The following is a 22,709-nucleotide window of genomic DNA, read 5'->3' as shown; positions in this document are numbered from 1 at the left end:
TTTTTAAAGATTTTTTTACCCAACTCTTATCCTTCTCTTGAGTATTGGTTTCCTATCTATTCTTTCTCCTCCCCACAAAATGATCAGATAGCAAATGTATTGGTACTACTTGGTAACCTCAACATTAGAAAACAAACAATCTCAATAATAAGAAAGACTAATATCCTTTCAATAATGAATTTTGAGAAACACACTGAAAAATCAGTGAGTGCACAAACTGACCACATTTTCTTTTAAACCTTTGGTAACAGTTTGTGTATACAACAGAGAACCATCTTGTTTTGAGGCCATATTTGAGGCCATGTGCATTCTCTGTTCTTTGCATTTTTCTGGTCATAAAGTTTCTAGAGAATTAATAGAATCTGTCTGGACACTCTGAGATACACTTACCTATGCTAAAAGGCTAAAGATACACCATTAAAATGAAGAGTAACTACATTGTTTGTACTGTTTGATTAATTAGTCATAAATTAATGGCAGCCATGAGCTGAATACTTGAAAAGTAAAAGATCCAGAAACAACCTCACCTACATCTGGAAACTCAGATGCAGGTTAAGTGTCTTGCCCAAGCTCACCCAGTTAGTTGGAAGTAGAGCCAGGTCAGGAAGCCAAGAATCCTGACTCCCTTACAGAGTTGCTATGCCTTTATATATATGTATACATATGATCAGATAGCAAATGTATTGGTATTACTTGGTAACCTCAACATTAGAAAACAAAAAGTTCCAATAATAAGAAAGACTAATATCCTTTCAATAACGAATTCTGAGAAACACACCGAAAAATCAGTGAGTGCACAAACTGACCACATTTTCTTTTAAACCTTCTGTAACAGTCTGGGTATACACCAGAAAACCATCTTGTTTTGAGGCTGTATTTAGGCCACATGCATTCTCTGGTTTTTGCATTTAGAAATCTCATCACCATTTACCAAGCATCTTCACCTCTATTTGTTGAAAGCAGATACTACTATTGCTTTATATATATATACACACACACACACGCACATATATTTTAAACATTTCCATCATTCCTTTCCCTAGGAATACAAAAGGCATATACGCATTATGCATGCAGAGTTAGTCAGGATAGTCATTGGATTTAGACCAGAATGAAGAGGGAAAGGATAGTTATTTAATTAATATTTCAAAATATAATAAAGCATATAGATAGTAATTAAACTGATCTGTTGCAGAAAACGGAGTAGGACTCCTCAGCTGGTTATATGATGAGATGCATCAAATACAAACTCATGGCATCCTCAGGAAGAATGTTCTACTTAATGGTTAACAGCAACACCGTTGATTCAGGATGTTGTGAGATATGTTCCAAACTGAATCACGCAGCTAAGCCTCTGAGCAGCCTAACCTTCCTCGGAAAGCAGGGCCAATGACGGAGAAGCCATGTCGGGAGGGTGCTCATATTATTTAGGGCAAAGAACTCTAGACATGATTTAAATTATCTACAATCCCAACATTGGAAACTTAATCCTTGAGTTTCGAAAGGCTTATAGGTCGGTGGTGAAAGGTACCCATAAAACTGAAAGCACTTTTGGAAGGAATAGGAGCTTGTAGCTATTATTACCCAGGACTTTGTTGTCAGAAGAGGGAGATGGGAACACCACTCATCATCCACAGGTGAACTGTTTGACCTCAAAAAATGTGGTTGCTCCTCTAGGGCCAATAGTAGTATCAACTACGTTCAACAAGTAGAGGTGAAGATGTTTGGTAAATGGTGATGAGATTTCTAAATGTTCATTATTACTAGTTACTCTCATCCTTATCAGGATTAGTGGGCAAGAGAGAGAAGTCCCTGGAGAGAGGGACATTGTGGGTAGGGGTGCAGCAATGTGAGCTGGCTCCAGCACGTCGCTGCTGGGGGAGCCTCCTCCCGATGGGCAAATGCACCCACTCAGGTAACTTCTGGCCCTTCATTGGTCCCGGGGTGTTCTCGAGAGCGCCCGTTCCCAGGAGCTCACAGCTCCGAGAAGACCCGTGCTATGGACATGACCATAAACAGACAGATACCCCTTTTTAAATTGTTCACATCTTTGACTTTTTATTTCCTTATATCGAATGTTATTTTTAATTTTAACGAACTGACATCTTGGATAGACATCTCAATAAAAGGACTCATAACAGGTTTTTAAAACCTCCATTCTCCTTACCTAGTCGAGGGAGGCTTCATGGGTGAAGAAGTTAAAAGACATCAAAAATTACCACCCCATTTGGTTCAAATCATCTAGTACCTCTCCCCAGGAACATCGTGAGCAAATCTGCTTCCCCAACCTGACCTACTCCCTTTTCTCTTTTCAGTGTGAGCTGAAAGTCCTCCCCAAGGCATTGTATTTCCATTCTTTAATGTTATGATCAAACAATTATTTGCCAATTGCCTCTGTTAACCTCGTGCATGTGATTTATTTATTTTTAATTAGTACTAATTTAAAAGAGAATTTCTGGTGCAGGGCATATAGGCACTTCTTTTTACAACACTTTTATCTTCCCTGGGCTTCCTTTTGCCCAGCCATCGCTGTCATCACTGTCCTTTCTGCGTAGGGCCCCTGTTCTTTTCTGGCTAAACCCACCCACGGGTTGCTATGGAAACACAACACCCGACCCAGGAAGGCCTTTGTGATAATGGACTTCTTTGTCTAGATCCATGGGTAACCTTGCCAATGAATTAGAAGGCCTGTTCCTCCACCAGAGACACCCACACACAAATAACACATATTCACAGACACACGAAGACCACCTGCCCCGTCTCACAAAAACAGACAACAATCCCTGGGATCTGTTAGCATATGCTTGTATTGCTTTATAAGATGTCTAAACCAACTAGTAGAATGCCAGCTAGTAGGTAACATGTATTGCCTCCTTAACTTTGGAAAAATGCACCATGTGGGTGTTCTCATTTTCTTGTTCACTAAATCTGCAACCAGGGGACATTGTTAAGATACTTACTCCCTGCTTGTCCCTCCTCCTTTCTTCCTTCCCAGCAGAAGTGGCTGCCAAGGAAGAAAACTTGTATCTGCATTTTTTCACTCCTCTACCATTCTGGAAAAATGCAATTCTGACTAAAATGTTTTATTTGCATCTCCTGGGCAGACAACTTTGGGGGAAAATAATAGGAAGCTAATTTAAAATAAAGTAGGAATGTCCTGTTTTATTCTTTGTTCATAGCATAAACACTTGATTCCATTCAAGTCAAAAAACACTGACCACTATTTTTATTTTATTCTTTGGCACTTCATAGGGATTCAGGATGGAGAACACTGTGATTAAGTTCATGTTATTTAGTTGCACTAGCTGAATGTTTGCAGGAATTAGCTGACAATGGCAAAATCGGGTCAAACTTGGATGAGGGGGAAGTGATACGGGCGTTAAGATTTCTCTCCAAAGATCTTTTTACTACATCATTTACTTGCTACTCGCCAAGAAAAATCACACACGGGGCCCGGTCTGTGCCACTAGGTGGCGATCATGTCCTATTCAGACCTTGAAGTTCTTGGCCAGCTGCCACTCCCAAAGAGCAAAGAGCAACTTAGGGTGACGTTTTTCTATTACAGAGACAAAATATCTCCCCCAGGAACTGGTAATGAATGAAGGGGAATGGTGAGATCCAGTCTGTACCATTTATTTCCCTAGAAAGCTCAGTAATCATCAGATAATTTCACTTGGCTTAAACTTCCTATGCCATTCCAGTGGTTTTTTTTCCAGCTGGTTAAAACTGGTCAGTCCACTTGTAAGAAGCTAATTGTGTAATTTCTGAAGGACTGTCGATATAACTTTGACGATTTGTCTTTATTTCATTATTTTACCCATATAAAAAAATAATGGCCACTTTTCACCTAATGAGAAACATAGAACATTTGAGCTATAAGCAGTTTGCAATTTGGTCTACTACGATGAAATTATTATCTATGAAAGTCAAGATGTAATTCAATATATGTGTGATTTTTAATTTCTAATTTATTATTGTTAGATCTCAGCACTAAAAAAATTACATGTTATTTAGAACCGTTTAAATCTGCTCTTCCCCCAAAGAAAAGTAATGTAATCATAATTTAATAGCATTTGCATCTCATTAAACTTATAATAGGCCATAATCTATTTTTCTTCTGCCTGTAATTTTCTTAAGCCCCTTATGAAACACAAGTGGGTTTTTATACATTTAACAAATAGATTACAATTTCCCAAATACTGTTGCAATTAGATATTCAAAAAGCAAGCCAATAAAGGAATGAACTAGAGAAGTCTCCATATCATTGTTCCAGTGCAAGCTTTAGAATGAAAATAAAATTTTGTGGTCTAGAAGATGTATGCTCAATTAAATTCAAATCAAATACAATGAACAAATCCCTCTTCAATGATTTTAATTGCCAATGCTATGAAAAATACTGCCTTCAGTTCTCATCATTTAATTGACCCTTCTTAGATATGTGATTGAACTTGTAAATGTCCTCCTAAAAGGGTCCTTCTCAAAATTACTGTAAAATTTCTGGTCTTGGCTCCAAGACTATTGACACCTACTGACGATTAACTTGGAAACCCTGATGTGGTTCTTGGATTCAGGACTGGAGCCTGTACCCGAGGCAAGTCCATCAAAGCAGGCCAATCCCCTGGACCAGTGATAGTGATTGGGTCAGAGGTGGACATGTGACCTAATCGGCTTGGAATGCTGGGACAAAGGCTCTGGATGACGCGCTAGGCCAATGAGATGCCCAGAATCTCTGTGGTCGTTCCGTGATTATAAAATAGTCAACACGTGGGAAAAAGGAGAACTCAGGGAATCAAACAAAGAGCACAGAACCGGATCCTTCTACGTGATGAGTCTCCTCATCACGTCCCTGCGGTTACGTGGACCAAACAAAATGCCGTGTACTTTAAATCAGTTTTCTTTCTTGAACCCTGAAGGCTCCTGGTGGAATGTGTATCACGGAAGAGTGAGGTAAGTTACAGACGAGACTGTTGAATAAGCAGGCCAAAGAGGTATGACGGAGAGGGCGTGAGGACACCTGTCGCCCGTGAAGTTAGCTGCCCTGGTCATTAACCCGTAACAAAACGACTGCTTAAGCTGTTTCCTGTTACGTCCTGGGACTCAGAAAATGCCCAGCAAGGCTGTCACATCAGGGAACTGTTAGGAAAAATTCAAGACGTTGGAGTCTCTGGGCTTCTTTGTACAGCCTTCAGTAAGGTCCCTCAGGAGAAAGGTAAACGAATACAATTTTTGTTAAAGCCTTCCTGATATGTTTGCAGATGCAGAAAATACTGCTGCCCAGAGGGGCCCTTTCACTGAAGCAATGTTTGCATGCTTAAGGAAAAGGGTTAATTGTAGCTAAAAAAAAAAAAAAAAAAAAAAAAAAGGGAATCAATATTATTTGTGAGTCACTAGTGAGCAGAGTCTCAAAAGCCAGACATTATGGAGAAAGGATTTTTTAAATCGCTTAGGCTCCCATTTCATATTAAGAACCAGACCTGGATGACTTATATCTGGAGTTTTCTGTAAGCCAAGGGAAGTGAGGATTCAGTTGTGATGTAAATGAAACTCCTGTTATGCAAGAAAGTGCAAATGCCTGGCCTCCTGACCCCAGTGGGCTGTGAGGAGGAGACAAGGAATAGTTAGAATGAGGACATCAGAGGCTACTGTTGAACCTCATGGCCTGAGGAGCATTAGAAACTTCCAGGCTGGGTGAGGGAGAACAGTCGATGCTAGTAATCTGCTTTCCCTGCAGGCAGCTGCAAGCCTCTAGGAGAAACCCCTTTTCATTCATCTTTGTGGAAAATACATCAATGTGGTACCAAAATAGGGATAAGCATAGTTGTGCAGGTTGAGCACTGCCCAAGAAATCTGTGTCCACAGGGCACCATTCATTTCACAGACATCGTAGATTTGCACATTTATTATGGTAGTTTTAAGTATATTGCAGCAAAGTGTCCTAACAAAATTAGTATCACAATTCCAACACTGCAAGGAAAGTGTCTTGGGGAAGACACATCTTTTTCTAATTTGTACAGAATGCCATGTGAACCAGTTTAACCCTGACTCTCCCCCTGCCACCAGAAGGTTATTAGAGCCTCTCCCAACCCAAGAAGCATCATGGGAGGAGCTAGGATAGGTGGAGTATATCTGAAAGATACAACATCTATCCCAAGGTAGTTGAGTTAACCCAGTGAGACAGTTTATGCAGGAAGAGATGGAGACATCTTTAATTCACAAGCAAAATTAATTTTTGCAACTTGCTACCTAGCGGGTTGGTCATTCAGGAAGTAGACCAATAACTAAAAATAAAACTACTTTTCGTGTGTGCAGTTCATCGTAGTCTGATCATTGTCTCTCAGATGTGAAGCTCTGACCTAGATGTGGCCTACTGAAATAGAGAAGAAAACATTCTTTTCTTTAAAATAATCCTATCTACCTGTGACCTACAACCAGGTTAATTATAGGTCCAATCGCTAGGTTCTAAAACTTAAATTATTTAAGAATCACCTGCACGTCTTGACTTAAAAGGTTCTTATTTACTAAATGGAGGTAGACACTGAGTTACTGCATTTCTAGCAAACTCCCAGGTAATGCCAGTGCTTCCAAGCCCAGATCCAGGTGTTTGGTTGCACAGTTGTAGGGTCCAGAGCCATGGTTCTCAGACTTTCACATGGAAGTCATATAACAGTCACCCGGAGAGCTTGTTCAAACAGAGAGCTGGGCCCTGGGCTCCTTTGGGTTCTTCTGCCTGGCCTTAGCCAGTGGTGCTCTTCCATGTCTCCTCCACCACGTCAAAAGTTACTTGAGAGCAGAAACCCTGGGTTATCCTGCGTCTCCTCCAAGCCCATACTCAGCTCCCTTCCTAGAAACAAGCATAGAGCTTTACATTTTCTAGATGTAATAGGAATCATAATAAGAAGATATTAAATGGTTACACTTTCTATTCCTATATACATGATGTTCTCCTAAAGCCCTTCTATCAGTAAAACCCAGTTTATCGCCCAGGAAAAAGGAGGGAGGCATCAAAAAGTCCTCATTCATAAATGAAGATATTACTTGGTGATGCCCCACTGGGCAGAAAGATGAAGCAGATACACCTTCTGATTTTAGGAGGGAGCCACGAGATAAAGAAAGCTAGAGAAAGAGAGAGGACATACCCCTACAGTCAGATCAAGAGAAGTCAATGAAGCAAGCCAGAAGCAGAAAGGGCTCCTGCCCCGTTTGCTGTCTGGGGCTCCAGGAGGAGACCACCATCAGGGACCTCCTGCCCCAAAATGGAAAAACTACAACAGAACCAAAAAATAGACATGTTGTTATGTCATGCTTATGCAAAAAGATACTGGGGAAAAATTCAGCTGGTGTGGTACAGAAAAGGTATCCCAGCATTTTCACACGCTCCCAGAGGTGGCAGGCCAGGAAGAGCAAGGCAGGCCAGTGGGCCTATGATGGATTAGTGTTGGGGGGAAACATGACCCTATGGCAGAGGCTGCAGAGCAGACCACCTAGACCCAGGGCTGCTGAAACCTGGAAGATCTGCCATTCTAGTGAGGACCAGCATAAGGGGGAACCACTAGACCCCCCACAAGACCACCAGAACACAAGACATGGTGACTATAAGGGTCTGCAGCTTCTGCCAGGAGGATGTCCAAAGGACGGGACGGACATCTTATCAAAGGCCAGAGAGGTCCGGAGGACAGCACCAGGACCAGAAGGCAGATGTCACCCCTTTCCTCAGCACAAAGAGCACAGGTTAAGATATGCTTTCCACCCAGAAGCCATGCTACGGAAGGCACCATCTTGTGCATATCTAAGAAGCATCCTAAGAGAGAACATGAATCTTGAATTTGACTGAGTATTTATCTAAAATATACTAAACAAATCTTTAAAAAGCTGTTTAAGCTAGCAGAGACTGAAATACCTTCCATGCACAAATTTAAGGGTTTTTTTCCACCATCAGTGGGAAAGGGGTTTTCAGGGTAAGATGACGATAGTTTTTTTTCCCAAATCCAAATGTAGGATGGAAAAATGTGACCTCATGATTCAAAAAACGTTTGACAAATTGTTCAGGATTATGCTGTTACATTCATTTTACACAAGCCTAGTTTATGTCAGATAAAGTTTCATCCACTGGAGAACAATAGCAGAAAATAAAGCTACTGTGAATAGCCCCCAAACAACATCCTCATCATTGGGGGCTGGGAGAATGAGGATAAGGAGGATTAAACACTCTTCCAAAGAAATTTCTTCCTCTTTACTTCAAAACTCATTTGTTTCTCTGGCATTCATTAGATGAAAATGAATTCAGACTCTTGCAAGGAGGATATGCATAAAGACCCAAGACTCATAATCACAGTACCTAGCACCACCTCTTATTTATAGTAGGTATTGAGTATTTACTTGGTCATTTGATATGCTTGTTAGATTTGAAGAGAAATATGAAAATTACATGGTGCACTTGGTTAATTGATTTGAAGTGAGTGAGATGAGACGAGATCTCCTAGGAACACCAAGGGGCTAACAAGGGCTGGTTGTGTGGGATATTTCTTTGCAGTAGCCTCTACTGGGGGAAGAGCAGGGCTGCCTGTCTACTGTTCTGAATGTGCTGGGACCAAAGAATGAACTCACTGGGAGGCATCACTTTTGTTCTAGCTGAGTTGGAAGATTGGCTCCTGTTTCTCCTCCATGTGTATGTAGCTCATATGGAGCTGCATTTGAAGAACATCTAGTACAAAATCTTCCTATTATAGATAAGGAATCTGAGGCCAGAGAGGTAAAATAACTTAGCAGAGGTCATACAACTTCTAAATGACCGAGGCTGAAGTAAGTTTCAAGTCTCCCAGATCAGGAGTTTATCCTTTATTGCACACTCTTCTGGATGCAAATGAAAAACTGTCAGAGAAAAAATTCTTGGCCCAAAGAAGAGAAGTCCAGGGGAAATTTCAGGTATGGCTGAATTCAAATGCTCAAAACATGTTGCCAGGACCACATTCTTGCATCTTCCATTTGCACTGTTTGCTTTTTTGGCTTTTTCAGAGAAGGCTGCTGGTATCCCCAGGCTTAGATGCCACAGTTTAGAAAATCCAGTGGGAGGAAAGAATCTCTTTCATGATAATGTTGGCAAAAGTCAACAGAAGTGAAAAAAAAAAATGATTCTGGTTCCTCTGCCTTTGTTCCCCACTTTAAACCAGTCGCTGTAGATAGAGCTGTAGAGTTCTCAGTTTCCTCCTAAGACCACGCCTGCTCCGAAGACCCTGACCCCAGAGGCTGAAAGGAGAGAAGGTGGCTTCTCCAAGGAAAATCAGAATGCTGTTCCCAAAAGGAGGGAAGGGAGTCTGTTCCTATGACTTCTTCCCTCTAGGCTGTGTGGTCTGCATACACCTGTGACACCAGACACACGCCTTGTCTTATTCTGAGTTGAGAGAGATGTTAGTTTATTTAATCTTATAAAAGGGGAAAAATTGGACTTCTTTCCAAAGACAACAGATGCCTTCTACAATGTTCATTCTGGAAGGTAATATCGGGAGGGATCCTGGCAGACAGCAGAGGACTCACTCAAATTCAGAAATCTGAGGAGAGTTTAATAAAGAGATATTTGCAAAGGTGAGGGCAGGGTGTAAGGAAGCCACAGGGATGGTGCAGAGCATAGGGGCTGTAACTTCTGGGCACCCTGACACCCCTGGCCCTGAAGGCACCTAGAGTCACAGAGGACGGTCCAGGGAGGGTGGCTGGGCCAACGCTGTGACCTTTAGTAAGGACACAGCCTCAAAATGGGAGCTGGGGAAATGGACCAATACCTAATCCTTCCTTTGGTCCTTTAATTTCCTGCTGGAACTTCCTGCTGGATGAACCCCACCAGGAATTCAGAGGAGAGGAATCTCACTGTGATTCAAAAGGTCATCCTCTCCAGGCTCAAAGCTAGATGGAGAAGGGTGAAGAGTGGGTCCAAAAGAGGATTAAGTATTCAGTTTCTCAGTTAAATCGATACTCTGCTCATGGGCCAAATCATGGAAATAGCCACAAGAAGTGTGAACATGTGCTCTTGTCTAAACACCTCTATTGCACCATCGTCAGGTAAACATCTGTAGTAAAAACCTGTTAGGACGTGTGGGCTTGTGGACATACGTAAGAACAGTGTCAGTGAGGTCCACTAGGGCTGCTTGCGTTGGGCTCATAGGACCCGTTCCTTTGTTTACCAGCTATGTGAACTTGGACAAATCAGATAACTTCTCCTAGACTGAGTTTCCTCAACTTTAATATATATTTTTCCCCTGCCCATCTAATGGTATTTGTTATTCACTACAAATGAAATACTGTATATAAAAGTGTCTGCAGAGTGATAAGGTACTAGTTTTATATCAATTATTTCAACCTGAATATGTGAGCCTAAGAAATATATTAATATGTTTTACTTATGGGCATGAATTTTTGTAATTCTTACATCAGGAAAAGTTCTAAAGCCCATTTGACTCATTCTACATGTGTCAGTATTTTTTACCATGTGCAAGTTGAAATGAATTAATGATAAATTAATCTCCAGTTTACCCCGGGATTGCATTAACGAAATTATTTACTGTGATTCTACTTACTGCTAAAAGAAAAAAGTTCACCAGGTTTTCTGCTGACTAGTGAGTCACCACGCTTATTACCTATTTTTGAGTAAGCAAACACACAGAATGTGTCCCCGCGTGTTGTGAAAGTCCTTTAGAAGCAGTGGATCAGCCACGGACCTTCCTGCTATCTCTCCCCTGCAGTTTGTTGAGAGTATTTTCCATACCTGTAACTAGTCTTATCAGTTCATTTCTGCACTGTTAGCTCCTAGGACAATTGCCTAGATTTCCAAACACCAGATAGGAAGTCCTGGTTTGATTTTTTAAAAAAACCTACCTTAGAAAAAGGCCACACTTCTCTCTTCCCCTCTCACCTCCTCCTTTCTTGTCGCCCCCCCTTCCCAATCCTGCTCTAAATATTCAGGTTCCTGTGACTCTTTTGACCAGATTCCCTTATGGACCCAGTTTCTTGGGAACTCATCAGCGATAGCTGCCATTGAGTACATTGAGAATGTACTATGTGTTGAGCACTCTACATACAATATTTTCCTTCATTTCCCCAACAGTCCCGTGAAGTAAATGTCATAATCTCCAGCACACATGAGAGGACTGAAGGTTAAAGAAGCTAAGAGCAGAACAAGAATTTAGACCCAAACGTCTGAGTCCAGAGCCTATAACCCTAATCACTTTGCCCTAAAGCCTGTTTGCATGTTATTCTAGTGGCTTTTTTCTTTCTTTCTCTCTTAGGATAAAATCTGATTGATTTCCACTGAGGAGAGGGTCTTACTTGAGTCAAGATGCAGAGGGGGGTTGCGCGTCTGATTTTAGGAGACACTCATGTACGCATTGCAGATAAATTGCAGATACTTTGCTGGGAAAGGGACTGCCACTAGCCCCTGAGGACTCAGTTAATAACTGAGAAGGGACTACCGGTATCAAATTGCTGTTCTGTCAGTTATTATGAAGTCTAAATGCTAATTATTAGGATCACATAAAATTCAAGGCCATCAATGAGATAAATGGTCAAGAGGGAGTGGTTCAGCTTTGCAATACATTGATGTGGTAAAAATACAACATAGTGTATTTTAAATACAAAAACGTAGAAGGAGATTGCTAAATGACTGAGAATCTGTATATGGAATTTAATTTTTCTAAACGGTGACTGTAAGAAGCCCAATGATATAAATTTTACCCCCTGGTAAACTTCTCAATTTCATGCTGTTCATATTCCATTTCATTTTATGTTTTAAGTACATTGAGGAAGTGCATGAGAAAAGTACATCCATCTTTTTTTTAAGTGATATTATAAGGGATAGAGAATAATTTAATAGAAAGAAAAGCACTTGATTTATTTATTAATTCTTTCCCCTAATTTTTGTCAAGTGCTAGGGAAGCTTATATAGCCTGATAAGGAATCCAGGACAAGCAATACAACATAGTGTTACAGTAAGAGTTAAGAAGGGCAGGTGGCATGACCACTACTAGCTCAATCTTGATCCAGGAAGGATCCAAGAACAGTTGCTGGGCTGAGGAGACACTAATCAAGTGAAGGAGGGCGTTTCAGGCTAAGGGGCAACTCACACAAAGGCCTGGCTCCATTTTAAGGAAATGAAAGTAGTTCAGTGTTGTTAGAGCTGATGGTGTGGGAGGAAGTGGCAAAAGATAAAGGATAGAAAGAAGCTAAATCTTAGTCTCCTAGCTCCAATAAATAACTTGGACTTGTATAATGAGGTCAATAGGTAGCCATTAAAAAGTTTTAAGCAAGTGAATGACATGATTAAATGTGTGCTCTGGGCAGATTATTCTTGTCTCAGTGTCCAAGAGGACAGCGGGCGGGGCTGGTGTCCTGATGGGGCGACGTTTCCCTTCATCTCTGAGGAGTCTGAGCCCTTACTTGCCTTGCTTTTGTTGGACCATAGTTGTTGCAATGCAATTATGTATAAACTCTGTATGTATAACAACAGACCTATACTCAGATCAGGTATCAGCTCTTGTTAAGGACAAATTTCCATCCCCCGAAAGGGGAAGATGTCTGTTGTAATCAATCTGCTACCAAAAGGCGGGCTGATCTCTGCGGTCTCTGCAGCTGGCAGGCAGGCTGGGCACTGAAGAGTGGCACCAGCTATATCGGAGCGAGCCCACACAGCCTCTATCTCTGCCACATGACCTCTCTGTTCGTGGGCCCATTGTCCAGCACAAAGGCTGTCAGAGAGACTGGCTGACATATACAAGGTCAGTCACCTGTTCCCTCTGATCGTTGAGAGACCCCTCTTCAGGTGAGGCTCTCTCGTGGACAATAATCCTGCACACTTTGTGCTGACCCCCATAGGTCCATCTACTTCTTCCCAAGACTTTCTGGTCCCTAGTTTTCCAATCCTGTCTCTTCCAGACTCTGGACCAATCATCCATATAAAATGGATAAGCAAGTTAACTGCTCATTAGCTCCCTACTGGGTAATTCCTATCCCTGCCTTGAACAGTGGACAGCACTGAGATTCAGTTATTGTCTTTTCAGGGGATGGACCCACAGAACTGAGCCACTGGTCACACCCAGTGGCAGCCTGCTCACTAACACATCCTTATACTGACTCTCCATAGGTCTCTCCTACTTTCTCTTTATCCTTCGCCCCTGATCTCTGGATTGTACTGAAGCTCTTTGCTTTACACTGTGCGTCCAAGGGATCCTAGGTTCAGACTGTAGGTATGAGGAATGGACCTAGAATTTGTCAATGAAAAGAAAATCCTAGAGTAAAACTCCAGAAAAGAGTTATTAGAGTTTCATTTGAGCCCAAGTTTAGAACAGCTGCCCGGGAAACACAGTTCTTCTGAAGGAAAGTGCTGTGGAGAAGGGAGCTTCCTTACAAGGTTACCTATGCTTTCTAACAAAGGATATAAGTAATGATGATTCTACACATTAGTATGTACAGAAATTGACAATACAGGGTATTTTTTAAATCATTACTTAGGCACAAGGTAATATTGTGAAATTATTCAGATGCAAAGTAGATGTACAATGCTTGCCCTGTAGACCACAAATCAGGTCTTTTTCTTAGATAACCTAAGCCTTAAGGCCAGGCACTTCTCAGCAGCACATATTTTTAGCATGTTTTCTCAGAATCAAACCATCAGGGTAGGATTATTTCCTGGCTATATTGCTAGTGGTTGTTATTAATGTCCTGTACTGACTGTATGGGAGCTGGTTGAATGTTTATCGCAGGCAGTAATCTTTTAAGTGTAACATCTAACTAATGACAGCTATAGGCAAACTGCCTAAAAGTTATAGAATTATTTTCCCATTCTCACAAGCTTGGAGTCTGATGGACAGGAGCAGAGGTAAATTACTCTGTTATTATGCTTTTCTGAGCCTCTGGGGAGAGAGGTGTGTCTGAAGAGCTGTGGGTGATCAGGTGAATAGCTCCCTAGGTGCTATGGTGATCAGGTATATCAGTTCTTTGTGGAATATTTCAGCACTTCTTCTTTCTCATGATTTGGTAACTGATGGCATTTTTCACCTTCATTGATTCCATGTTCTATATCAGTGAAACCCTACTCTGACATGTACAACTGAGTTGCCTGGGGTGCTTGAGAAATTGGTGCATGGACTCCACCATTTAAACCAGACTCTCTAAAAGTAGGGCCCAGATATCTGTATTATAAAAGCTCCTCACATAGTTGTAATGTGCAGCCAGAGTTGACTATAGCACTTTTGACCAACAGAGAGGGGAACGGAAAGAGGATCCTACATTCATTGAGCAAGTTCTATTATTGGTATCTTCCCACTCTTTTTTATCTATACGTAGTTTCAAAAACAATGAAATGGGAACCTGTAATCAAAATTCTTGTAAGGACATGCCATTACATGGTAGAAATCCTTTTAAGTATTTGATGCTTGGGGTAAAATATGATTCCTCCCAAAGATATGCTCAAAATAAAGTAGTTTCCAAAAATCACATGCATATGACAAGGAGAGGAATTAGATGGCCTTTGAGGGACTAGAGAAGTGAAGGCGAAGAAGAGGGATGGGAAAGGAGCCAGGCAACGTGGCCTGCTGTGAACCTCCAAGTTGCCCGTGGACTAAACCCCCTGCGCTTGGGGTAAGGACATCTTGTTGACACAGAGCAAGTGCTAAGGTGTCTGGGTGACATGATCAGTATGAAATCAGAAGCAGGAGAGCCAGGAATGTCTCTGCCAAGGTCTGGGTCTCAACCCTGGTAATGGCTGGTACCACTGGGATTAATTTAGACATTCAGGAATTGGAAAAAGAAGTTGAAAGAAACTGTCACATTGTGACCGAAAAGACTCTGCTGATGTCAGGAGGTCACCAGGGCAATGGGCTCACAGCTAGAGCACATTGACGAGACTTCACAGAGACATGGTGAGCAAAAATGCCCCTCCAGAGAGCTAAGCGCCAGGTGAGCAATCGTGAACCAGCACCTACCAGAGGGTGTTCTGTGCAACTTTTAATTTTAAGGATGCTAAATGAAAAACATTAATGAGTGTGCCTTGGTCAGAGAAGTTTGGCAGATGAACTAAGTAAAAGAACTTCCAAAGCCTTTAATGTGCTAACGAGCCATGGTGCCGCTCCAAGAGGGAGGCGTTTGGCATGTTCTGCATGTGCTCATGAAATATCTCAAAAACCCACACTTCCTGAGAGTCCTTTTGGGGCACACTACTACAGGTCTATGAATGGATGGCAGGTGACATGGCTATTCTTGCAAGCAATGACCAGAAACACAAATACAGTCAGACCTCAGAGATACTGTGGGTTCTGTTCCAGACCACTGCAATAAAGCAGGGCAAATGAATGGTTTGGTTTCAGTGCATATAAGCATTATGTTTACACTACACTGTAGTCTATTAAATGTGCAATATTATATCTAAAAAACAAAGCACATACCTTGATTTAAAAATGTTTTATTGATAAAAAATGCTAATCATCATCTGAGCTGTCAGCGAGTGGTAATCACTGATCACAGATGACCAAAATATAATAATGAAAAAGTTTGAAATTTGCGACAATTACCAAAATGTGACACAGACACGCAGTAAGCAACTGTTGTGGGAAAATGGCTCTGCTAAACTTGCTCAGTTTATCCAGGGTTGCCACAGATCTTAAGTTCCTAAAATACAGTATCTACAAAGCACAATAAAACAAGGTATGCCTGCAGATGAGTTAGCACTAATACATTTTAAATTTCCCTTTTTTTTCAATCTAAAACAATTTAAAAATGTTGTTTTCCCTTTCAATATCTGTTTTCTAGAAACAAGACTTTTTCAAAACAAGCTGATAGCCTGCATCGTGCGTATTCTGTGGATGTTTATCCCCCAAAGGCTGTACGTGATGTAACAACTCCGCAGGGTTTATTTCACTGAGGAAGCTCAAATTCCCCTTTGAGAGTTGGAGTATACGTGAGAATAGTAGGGATTCCAAAAGTCATTTTTGTTGGCCTTAGCAATTTTTGAGAGATTCATTGCCTTTGGAGATTTAGCCTTCTTGGGTAAAATGATGGGAAGAACTGTAACAAAACATGCATTTGCTCCTGTGACCTTTCCACATTTGAGGTCAATCCTTCCAACATGGTTCTCTTGTAATCTCACAGCCACCTCCATAATACAAGCCCCCGCACAACTGATAAAACTTCCAGTGTGGCCTTCCCATGTCCACTCCTGTCCCTTTATATCCATTCTTCACACAACAGCTGGAGGGATCTTTAAAAAAGTCTGATCAGGACTTGCTGAAAACTCTTGGCTTCTCTTGCCCTTAGGAGAGATTCTAAGACCCCTTAACACGGCCCACAAGACCTTTGAGGTCTGAAGTGACCCTAATACTGTATCAAATCTCAACTCTGGCTACCTGGCCCCATTCCCTAAGTTTCCATCACACGGGCCTCCTTTGTCGTGTCTTGCTCCTTTCTGCATCTGGGCAAATGCTGGTCCTTCAACCTCAGACCCTCTCTGCCCTGTTTCTTCATGTCATCGATTATAAATCATCATGTAGGTGACAAGTATGCCACTTCCTTAAGTTGGGGAACCTATGATTAATACTTAGAACACTGTCTGAAACTTATTTTAATGAGTGGTATGGTAACACTCAACTTAAATTTTTATATTTTTCCACATGAGAAACCAACATTTGGGGCACCATTTATTGAATCCCTCCTTCCCTCTGCAATGCCACTTTTCCCATGTGTCCTAGTTCTGGCCTGCACCTGAGTCTGTATCTATTCTCTCTCCTCTTCTATTGAGCCTTTGGGCCTATTTCTACACTATTATCACACTGTGTTAATTACCATACAAGCTTTATAATAAATATTTGTATCTGGTAAGGAGAGTCTTTCTCCCCTCATTCATTTTTCTCCTTCAAAATTTTCTTTTTATTCTTGGTCCTTTACACTTCCATGGACTAGGATCAATTTATAAAATTCTGTGAGGAACCCTGGTTGAAATTTAATTAGAATTGCACTGAGTTTTATGGATACATTTTAAGAAATTTTACATGTTTCTGACTTTTCACCCAGGAAGTTAGCATAGGTTTCTATTTTGTGTAAATCTTTTTTTTATACCCTCCAATAAAGTTTTATCATAGTCTCCATAAAGATCTTAGATTTCTCTACTAGATTTATTACTAGGTCACTTCTAGATTGTCACTTACAGATTTTTTATACTTTAAGTGATATTTTTAAATTTTTATCCTTTGTTGTTGATGTACAAGCATGAATTCATTTTTTGTAAGATAATCTAGTACCTAGAAACCTTGACAAAGTCTCTTTTTTAGTTCCAGCTATTTGTCTCTCAATATCCTTAGTTTTCTATATAGATATTGACTTTGCTCACAAATAATGACAATTTAACTTTTCTTTACCTACCCTTTTAACTTCTATCTATTTTCCTATATTACTGTGCTAACTAGGACTTACAAAATAATGTTGAATAAAGCTGGAATCTAATAGACATCCTTGTCAGGTCTCACCATTAAGTATAATATTTGCTCTTGGGTTTTTAATGGTTTCCTTTCTCAGGTTAAGGAAATTTGTTTAAGTTTCTATTATGAATCAACCATCATATTAACAATTAGTGCTAGTAAAGCCAGGCGGAGAAAGACAAGTACCAAATGATTTCCCTCATTTGTGGGGTGTAACAACGAAGCAAAACTGAAGGAACAAAACAGCAGCAGAGTCACAGACTCCAAGAAGGGACTACGGTTACAAAGGGGAGGGGTAGGGGAAGGTGGATGAGGAGGGAGGGAGAAGGGGATTGAGGAGTATTATGATTAGTACACGTGGTGTGTGGGGGTCATGGGGAAGACAGTGTAGCACAGAGAAGACAAGTAGTGACTCTGTGGCATCGTACTACAGTGATGGACAGTGACTTAAATCAGAAGTCTTGGATTATTTCTTTTAAAAAACTTTTTTTTTTGCTTGGTACTGTGATTGAGGCCTCTATTTTATTATACAGTCTTATGAGTCAATACTGGTATATAGAAGGTGCATTAGGCTCATTCACTTGCTCCTGCAGTCCATGCTGAAACCACTGCTTCCCCAAAGCCAGGTACATACCCTTTTACCACCTCATAATGTATTCCTTCTCAATTCCCTCCAAGTTTGGACATGACCCTCTCCTAATTCCCAAAGCAATGCTAAGAGCAGGCTTTTGTATATAACAAACTTATTTGTGAGCATCGAGAGAAGATGATCAGGTGACTCAAAGAAAAGAAAATTAGGCTGCTGTCAGACTTTTACAACACTCCAGAAGAAAATTAATATGTTTAAGATACTCAAGGAAAAAAATGTGAGCCAAAGGTTTTATAACCAGTCAAACTGACTTCCAATGTCAAAGGCTTCAAACAAACTAATTGACACGTAAGAATTCAGGCAATATTTTTCCCTTAACTTTTTTGAATCTGCTGGAGAACAAAGTCTAGACATTTTGAAACATTAATAGGAAAACACTGGCATATAGTTACTTAAAGAATTAAGTTGAAATGAAAGTTAAGTAGGCAAGAAAGATTATAGTGTGTAACAGTTATATGCTCTTGCAGTATAATTACAGCATAATCGAGTGGTGAAATAATCTTTTTTAAAAAGGAAGTGATTGTAGTGAAAATCAAGAATATGGTTACTTTTAGGAAAGAGGGTTCCAGTATGTAGAAGGCTTCTGCCATAGCTGGCCAAGTTCCATTTCTTGACTTGGTGGTGGTTACAAGAATATTTGCCTTTTAATAACTCAATTTAAAGTATAATTTTGCATCATAGAGTTTTCAGTATCTGTTTTTCATGGTTACAGTGAAAAAGGTTTCAGAAATCTTTATTGGTTGTTTAGGGTATGATAGAACTACCATTCGAAACATGACTAAGTGTTGCCAAAATTAGTTATGATGTCAGGCAGCTGCATCTGGGAAGGTCTCCCCCTGTGCACTCGGTGAAACCTCAGCTTGGACAGGGGAGGGTTCTTGACTCTGATCGAGAAAGAACTCTTGAACAGGTTTGATGAGTGTAGATAAGGAAGGAATTCATTAAAGCGAGAGGAGCAGTGAATGCCAGCAGCTGTACAGCAGCAGAGAGGAAGGGAGAGCTCACTGAACTCCTGCACACTGTAGGGCAGATCCCTTGCCAACTCCTGAAGCCAGGGTCACCTGGCGTCCAGTACCCGCTTCAATCTGCACAGGATGGGAATTAAGCTCCTGCCACCCCAGGAACTGGGGCAGCCGCAGAGCACTGGATGGAGTGAGATTATGGTCTGACAACTTCCCAAAGACAAGAAAAGGATATTTTGGGGGCAGGCTGCTAAAGAGCATGATCATACAGCTGCAGTCCTGTCCGGGTCACCCAGGCGACGGGAACTTGCAAGCCCACATCAGAGATCTTAGTAGCCCTTCCCTATTTTTCTAAAGTAGGACAGAGAGAATGAAGACTTCTGCTTAAGTCTCAAAATTGTATGAAATAGCCAAGTAACAAAGACACTTACCACTGGAAGAGCACAGAGACAAAATGCAAGAAGTTGAGCAGTGAGAAGGCCTTATTTAAAGCAAAAAGTACACATTTAAAGAAAAGAGAGTGTGGGCAACCTCAGAGAGGAGGTGCACTTAAGGGCTTATGATTGTGTCTTTTAAGGCTTTCAAGAATGGGGCAGGGGAGGGGACATAGGCTTGACATCTCCAGTGAAAGACATTGTGTCACCATCCACAGTCTGTCCTCTAGATATTCTGTTAAGATAAACTTAACACAAGGAATTTCTTGATCCAAGATACTGTTCTTCTCCAAGATAGGGGTTACCCTCAAGCAATGGGGACATATCATTTAGGACTACTTGCCCTGTCTTAAGATAGGGTCAGTTACTGTCTGATTACTGTAAAATATGTTAGCAATCTTATCTCCTACCTCCCTGGTTTTTGAAATGGAATCTTAGCCTTAAGATGGAGTCCCTCCTCTTCTTACTATACTATTTATATCTCAGCATTTTTAATCATAGGCAGGAAAATTAATCATGATGCTGCATTCCATGTCCCTGCCTTACCACAGTTAGCTTGGGGGAATCATAAGCCAAAATCTGGCCTTTGCATTCCTTTCTCGGTTCTGCTCTTCCAGGAGAGAAAAACAAGTTCAAATCGAACACAGCCAAAGACTGAATCCTCTTTAGCCTTCCATTTTCCCACCCTTTCACATCAGTTTCCTTACATGAAAACACTCACCTCCACCTACAGGGGGTGATCTGACCTCAGAGCAACACAGTTATCATGATGGTTGTTAGGGTATTTCCCAAAGTCTGAGTTATTCAATATAAATAACACTACATGGAGGATACCACCATTTCAGCCCACTATAGGGTTAGGGAAAAATTATTTCTTTTGCTCTTCAAAAGCATGTTTAGGTTAAGGCTGACCTTAAGTCATGTTATAAGCAAAGCATTATCATTTTATTCTGAAATATAAATTGAGATGTATGGTACACCGTTTTCTCCTTTAAAATAGCTTCCCTGTCATGATTTTTTTCTCAAATCCTATCTTGTGGTTTTGTCAAAACAAAGGAAATCCCAAGAAATGGAAAAACCAAGAACCTTCAAAAGATAGTTCTCCTCATCTATCCCCATTGCTGCAAATCAGATGAAATTGAATAGTTTTATCTTTATGAGGCACTTGTTATAACTAGTTCTAATCATTGATCCTTAAAAAGAATTCATTCATTTAGCTGTTGGCTCTGACCTTAAGTCCTTCCATGAGACAGGAACACATTTTTATGTAAAACACTGAATTTTAGGTGTCCATTTGTTTATCATCTTCCCTAATCAATATGGAAATCAGTACCTAAAAGTGAGCTATAACCAGCACCTAAAATGCATGGCGTTCAAACTGAAGGAAGGAAAACAAAATGGATATCAAAGGCTGGAAAGCTAGAGCCCCAGAATATGCACAGAAAAAAATAAACAAAATTATCATATATGATAACTTGAAGGCAGACCAAGAGCCTATTAAGTCTGTCACTCTAAGGAAAGCATTTGGAAAGAGAAGGAAATATATGTGTGTGTTGGCTGCTATTATTTCTTTTAGCAAAGTATTACAAGAAAGAGATGAACGCGGGCAAGAAGTGACTGGTTCACCAGCTAAAGTGGAACGGAATAAAAAGACTTTAAAAATTCAGAATTTCTCAGTGCTGGTAAAACTGATGGTTTCTGTACCGCAGATACTAGAAGATAAGGTGTGCAGATCAGAAAAAAACTAAAAAAAAAAGGAGACCCAGACCAGTGGCATCAAAGATATTACTCAGGATGCTGCCTCGCCACCCAAGCCTATCTTTCAGACATCACTGTAGATTCCATGAGGTGGAACAGACTGAGCAAGAAAAGCAGAGTTTAGGACAGGCCTAGGAAAGAATTTCAGGCTTATTTGCTACTATGTGAAACTATCTGGAGACAAGTAGGTCAGAAGCCTATCAAGGTCTTTAGCAAACTGTATTGCTCAGAAACCACAAGCTTGTGTCTGTAAAATTACTCTCATGCACAAGCCTCAAGTGGGCTCTGAAGGGTGTACAATTCCTAATAAAATACTCCACAATATCTACCCCATATGTGGCCATGGAGATAATGGACAAGAATATTCTCCAGAAGGGCAGAGCCTAGGGCTACTAAAAACAGTGGACAAGAAAGTTCCTAGCAGAGGAATGACCCAGAGTCTATAGACATTTTCTCTGGACGTCAGGGTCTTCACGTACCTCTCCAAAGGGATTCCTTTATTGCTGCGGACCAGGAACTGCTGTGGGAGTTTTTAATGTGGTGATCCTGTCCATTTTTATATATCAGATGGGCAGTTGGAGTACAGATAGCTTGTCTTTTAGTTCACAGGATGCTGGACCTTCAGGAAACATATCTGAACCTGAAGGAGAGATCTCACCATCTCCTGAAGATCTAGAATTTGAGACAGATGTAGTAACTGGATGAAATTTGGAATTTTCTCCCTTAAGGAACTTGTGAGTATATTTTATATGAGGGATGATGTTGGCTAAAGGGGCTGATCATGATACGGATTGCTAGCTGTCTACCAAAACCCAGTGTCTTCTTATTCCAGGCACACAGCAAGACTTCATTTCTCAGCACCCCTGCAAAGAAGCAACTAAATTCTCTTTAGTGGAATGTAGTGGAGGGATACATGCCTTTCCAAGCATGGCCCATAAAGGCATCTCACCTTGTCCCTCTATCCCCTTCTTCACTACTGGCTGACTGATGTGACAAGGCTTTGGATGACCCCCAGATGTCACATATTGAAGTCAGCAGAGGCACTACCAACCTGGGCCCTTAAGTGACTGTATGGAGGAAGGTTGCCATCGAGGTGAATCCTCTGATAATGGCTTTTTGTTTTTTATGCCACTGAAATTTGGGTTTTATTTTAATTGCATCTTAGCATACTCTTAACACTTCATATTAAAAAGTAGCAATATCTATTTTTGTACAATTTGAAAACTTCTCCAAGAAAGGTTATAGCTGATCCAAGACCTTTGTACTGTTTCTCACTACCATCCCATCTCTTCACGACCAGATTAGATTTCACAGTCTCTTCATCTCTCCTGACTCCCTTGAATAAGTGCACTCAGTCTCTTCTCTCCCTCCCCCACCACCTCTCTCTCTCTCTCTCTCTCTCCCTCTCTGTGTCTCTCCTTATCTCCAACTCTGATGACATCCAACTCTTTACCTACTT

The 22,709-nt window shown here is 40.9% G+C and overlaps 1 long non-coding RNA gene across 1 annotated transcript; it reads left to right on the top strand.

Annotated features, from left to right (window-relative positions):
- The first annotated feature begins 708 nt into the window (after window positions 1–708).
- On the top strand, window positions 709–22,453 carry LOC130678856 (uncharacterized). The gene is made up of 2 exons (XR_008992425.1): window positions 709–4,947; window positions 21,853–22,453. It is a non-coding gene; the product is annotated as an uncharacterized LOC130678856 (long non-coding RNA).
- Window positions 22,454–22,709: the final 256 nt, after the last annotated feature.

The sequence above is a fragment of the Manis pentadactyla genome, chromosome 11 (assembly GCF_030020395.1).
Source record: "Manis pentadactyla isolate mManPen7 chromosome 11, mManPen7.hap1, whole genome shotgun sequence".
Taxonomy (NCBI): Eukaryota; Metazoa; Chordata; class Mammalia; order Pholidota; family Manidae; genus Manis; species Manis pentadactyla.
This window is presented reverse-complemented; position numbering and strand designations above follow the sequence as displayed.